The sequence below is a fragment of the Natator depressus genome, chromosome 7, assembly GCF_965152275.1.
Source record: "Natator depressus isolate rNatDep1 chromosome 7, rNatDep2.hap1, whole genome shotgun sequence".
In the NCBI taxonomy this organism is placed as follows: Eukaryota; Metazoa; Chordata; order Testudines; family Cheloniidae; genus Natator; species Natator depressus.
The window spans coordinates 108,188,446-108,193,680 of NC_134240.1; the positions used below are offsets into that span (position 1 = coordinate 108,188,446).

The window sequence follows — 5,235 nt, forward strand, 5'->3', positions numbered from 1 at the left end:
CCAGCAGACGGCAACAAAAATGATTAGGGGACTGGAACACATGACTTATGAGGAGAGGCTGAGGGAACTGGGATTGTTTAGTCTGCGGAAGAGAAGAATGAGGGGGGATTTGATAGCTGCTTTCAACTACCTGAAAGGCGGTTTCAAAGAGGATGGCTCTAGACTGTTCTCAGTGGTAGCAGATGACAGAATGAGGAGTAATGGTCTCAAGTTGCAGTGAAGGAGATTTAGGTTGGATATTAGGAAAAACCTTTTCACTAGGAGGGTGGCGAAGCACTGGAATGTGTTACCTAGGGAGGTGGTGGAATCTCCTTCCTTTGAGGTTTTGAAGATCAGGCTTGGCAAAGCCCTGGCTGGGATGATTTAGTTGGGGATTGGTCCTGCTTTGAGCAGGGGGTTGGACTAGATGACCTCCTGAGGTCCCTTCCAACCCTGATATTCTATGATTCTATGATTCTGGGAATCAAGGTGTCGCTAGTGGAGAGGGTCATTTAGATCTTCCTCCAGGTGTCTTTAAAACTTTGTTCTCCAGTGGCTGGGGATTTTTCACATGCCTCTGTGGAGAGAGAGAGAGGTGTCCGTATTCGGGTAGTCCTTCACCCACTTGCTTCTTTTGATAGTACTTCATTGCTTGCTGCATCATGTATTGTAATTATGGATTATTAATGTATGATGTATCTGATTATACTTTATTACCTTATCCATTTGCTTTTCATTGCAATCTATGTCCCCGGCGAGATGTCATTGCATGCCTGTCTGTGGGTAGATGTCTCTGCTTGTGGCCATTTATAGCATCATCTGGGTGCTTTTTCTCTTTGCTTGAATTTCCGAGAGGGCAGGGATATAAATGGGAAGTGTGCCTGCAAGCAAAGGGGGTCACTAATTCTGGTGTCCTCTTATGTTCTCCATCGACGTGTTTGCACGACAATCCTTGGCGCTCATGGGAGGGTTTCACTGCAGGGATGTTTCTAGAAGGGATGGCCATGAGTCTCTTCCTCCAGGTGTTTTCACGGTAATCGTTATTCTCCAGTGATCGGAGGATTGAACTGCACATGTGCCCATGTAGGTGGTGTAAGGGTGGAGGGGCCATAAATGCCCCTAGGGTATGTGTGTGTGCAGGGACCACTGGTTCCTGTGGTAGGATTGGAAGAGGAGGTACCACTAAGGCCCGTTGGGGGAGTGGAGGAGGAGGTGCAACTAGTGACCATAGAGTGTAGAGGGGTCACTAATTTCCCCCTTTCTTTGCCCTCTAGGCAAAGATGGCTGATTTCTTGGAAGACTGGGGCCCCGGGCTCGGGCTCTGCTCACCACAACCAGAGCCAGTCTGCACTCACCCCACCCACCAACAGGATGTTGGTACTGTTCCAGAGCTTGCAGCTGGTGCACCAGCTGAAGGTGCTGATCATCCTGCTGTACACAGCCATGGTGGTGGTGGGCATGGTGGGGAACTGCTTGCTGGTGCACGTCATGGTGCGGGTGAAGAAGATGCACAGCGTCACCAACTTCCTGATCAGGAATTTGGCCCTGTCAGATGTGGCCATGTGCACCACTTGCATCCCACTAACCTTGGCCTATGTCTTTGAGCCCTGCGGCTGGATCTTCAGCAGTGCCATGTGCTAGTTTGTCTTCTTCATGCAGCCTGTCACCGTCTACGTGTCTGTCTTAACCCTGGCCACCATTGCCGTGGACCCCTACATTGTCATTGTGCATCCACTGCAGCGCCATATCTCACTGCACCTGGGTGCCTATGTGGTGCTCTTCATCTGGATCTTCTGTTGCTGCCTGGCACTGCCAGCCATGGCCTACAACTACTACGTGGAACTTGGCAAGCAGGAGCTCACCCTGTGCAAGGAATTCTGGGGGGAACAAGAGCACCAGCAGCAGACCTATGTACTCTTCCTGCTGCTTATCATCTACCTCTGCACCCTGCTAGCCATCCTGGTCTCCTACACCAAGATCTCCCTCCATCACTCAGAGTCAGGCCAACTGGGGCAGAGCCAGGCGCAAGAGGACCTTCTGCCTGCTGGTTATGGTGGTGGTGGTCTTCGGGTTGTGCTGGCTGCCCTTGCTCACCTTCAACCTCATCCGGGACATCAACATCAATGCCATTGATGCCTATTATCTTAGCCTTGTCCAGCTGCTGTGCCACTGGTTCGCTATGAGCTCTGCCTGATACAACCCCTTCATATATGGCTGGCTGCACAATAGCTTTAGGGAGGAGCTAAAGAAGTTATTGGTCTGGCACAGGAAAGTGGCTCCTTATGGGCAAAGCATGACAGTGAGTGTTGTCATCTGACCTGCCGCCCAGCAGCTCCTCTTGCAGGGTCACTGACCTACACTGAGCTCCCATGGTATATTGGCTCAAGTTGCAAACAAAAACAATAAGATGTGCCATCCGAATGGCTCTAATCCTGCGCCAGGCACAACTTGCCTGATTCCTCTTTGAAAGCTATGGACATCAATTCTGTTTAAAGAACATATGTCTCTAGGTCAGACTTGTTCTCTGCAGACTGTTTCTTTGGAGGGGCTAGCCCAGGAGACCAGGACTGGGGTGTATGTGTGTGCGTGCGAGAGTGAATGAATTCATTTTTTAGTTTTGCTACTTAAAATACATTAAACACATTCATAGATATTTGTTTTGAAAGTCAGTGGAAACTGTTTTCCCCTTCCTACCTCTTTCCTGGTTTAATCTGGGTTATAGTTTATAAAGGAAATTGGATGCAAGGGACATTTAGTGATGTGTTTCAAGAGTTCCCTGAAAAGAAGATTCAGTAAATAAGGAGAGGTGCCCACTCTGAGAGATGCTGTGTATCTGCAGCTCCACTGTAGATGCTCAGAGCCTTCCAGAACGTGGTGTATACCATTATACAATTGGTGATGACTATATTGGGTGTGTCCCTATAGATCTCTTTTTTTAAAAAAATCTGGAAATGTTAGTGGTCAACACATTTTCCTATTTTGTGCAATTAGAAAGACTCCTTTGTAATCTTCAAGAGATTTTATATTCTCTGTCTGGTTTTGGTTTTAAAATAATAAAACTATCAGTACCCTAAATAGCCCTGCTGTAGGTAAGAACAGAGAAGATGAACAATGAAGGCCGGGGGGAAGGGTGGAGGGAAATGATATAAAAGAGAGCAACGCTGTCCTTGGTGGAGCTCCCAATTAAGCCATCTGATGTAGAACATCTTTCATGGACTATATTCTGCAGCTAGATGTGCAGTGTTATACAGATGTGCCCAGCTGTGATACGTGTTTCATTTTATATTTTAGCAACGCAGAAAAGTGGAGCAAGGACTGACACATGAAATGTGCAAACCAAACAGCACCAACAAAAAGATGAATAAAAGACACCTTTAAAAAGAGCATATGGTGAAAAGTAAAGAGAGATGCTTTTATTTGGGTTCACCCCCATCTTATTAGAAATTTACAGACATAAATATTGAAGTCTATAGCTGGAGCAACTGTTCCTCATGACCAGCTGTTGAAATTACACCATGTGTCATTATCAACACAAGCCTGTCTCTCCATCTATCTAGATTCCTATCATATTCCCCGTCACCACAGTGTCTGAGCATCTATGGTGATTAGCATAATCATTTTTTAGCAGACAGCAGCAGGAAGTTATTGTGAATTAATGAATATGCAAGGAGTCAGAATATGCAGAATAGCAATGGGAAACTTAAATCACATTCACTCCCTGATCAGGCTCTTTATTTTCACGGCTGCGTAATAGGATATCACTTTTGGTTGGGAACAGATGGACACAGTGCCTTAGCCAACACTGAATGTCTAGGCACATAGCAGCCACATGCTTTCTGAGGTTTTTGTGGTTTTTGCAACAGATGATTTAAACATTTGTCAACACATTTTGTTGGGTGGAACATAGTGCTCACCAAAGGTGCTGAATTCTGAGTACTGGAGACTCAAGTCTTATTTCTCAAACAGGTCCAGCAAAGGTTAGGGCACTGGACATCTGGCATGGAATATCTGGCCTGTATTGCCAGCTCTGCCTCTAACCTGCTGGGCAAGTCACTTTCACCTCTGCATCTGTTTTCTCCCTATTTAAAACAACTTCCTGCCCTCTTTAAGATCTAAGGATAAAGAGTGTAGTAGTCGTATTCTCGGCTCCTTAGAGCTAAGATCAAGTGTAAGTAGTTTCTCAGCCTATCAAAGGCTGTGATCATGTGTCTTGATGTTTTTGGTCTTTTGGCCCTGAGATGAAAGCCTTGTCTGTGTCTCTGGGACTGTGAAGTACAAACATTATCTTCTTAGTTCAGTCCGCAGGTCCCTACCAATACTTGACCTCATGCTGAGTCTGCCTCCAAAGGTCCAAATTAGTGTTAGTTGCGGTGGTGCTTTTTAGTACACCTGTCCACTGGGACCTAGTCTGAGACCACCAATTTATTTGGTATATGCTACTGAAGAGTGATCAGAGTATTAACTCCAGACTCCCTTGCCCCTTTTAGATATGTAGCATTGAACTGGAGGTGAAAGAGTCCATACCCCATCACTAATTCCCTGTGTATTCTTTTCCCTAGTCTGTCTTTTTTTTTTCTTAATTAAGCAGTAATCTCTGTTAGGGCATGAACTGTCATCTCATTCACATTGAATGTGTTTGCTCTTTTATCTAGGTGTGAATTAGTACAACAGGCATCTAAAACTCTTTGTGGGTTTATAAACTGTAATTTAAATATGGGAATTGTTAATTAACAGAAGACGCAGATTGTGAGCTGTATCTGAAATCAACAAGGCTGGATTTGTCACTGTTACAGGATGCATGGATCCCATGATTTTCATGCTTTTTAAAATAAAAAAGAACCATGGCTTTTGGCATCTCCGTTTCCTTGTTTGTTTTGCTGGTGGCAAGTTGATGGGTGGGTAATCATCTGAACAAACCTCACTACTTGGTTAAATTGTAACTGTAGTCTGCATGACGAGCTGTCGAAGAGCAGGAACTCAGAGCAACACTGAAGTGGGACAAAGGACTAGAGAATTGGACTGTTAGTGAAAGATTTAATTCTTGAAGAGGTCATGGGACGCCATACTGGAAAAATCATGGGATCAGGAAAATTGGTGATTCCACAGTTCTAGGGCAAACTTTTAAAACCAGCCTCTGTTTTGGTACCTATAATTAACTGATGCCAGTAAGGTTTCATACTGGATCAGACTGCACAATCTCAAATGCCCATCTGAAGCTTTATCAAAATTAGCTACGTCTTTGGAGAGGTTTGCAAG

The 5,235-nt window shown here is 45.2% G+C and overlaps 1 pseudogene; it reads left to right on the forward strand.

Annotated features, from left to right (window-relative positions):
* Nucleotides 1-977: 977 nt before the first annotated feature.
* LOC141991356 (prolactin-releasing peptide receptor-like) lies at nt 978-2,296 on the forward strand (annotated as a pseudogene).
* The last annotated feature ends 2,939 nt before the right edge of the window (nt 2,297-5,235 follow it).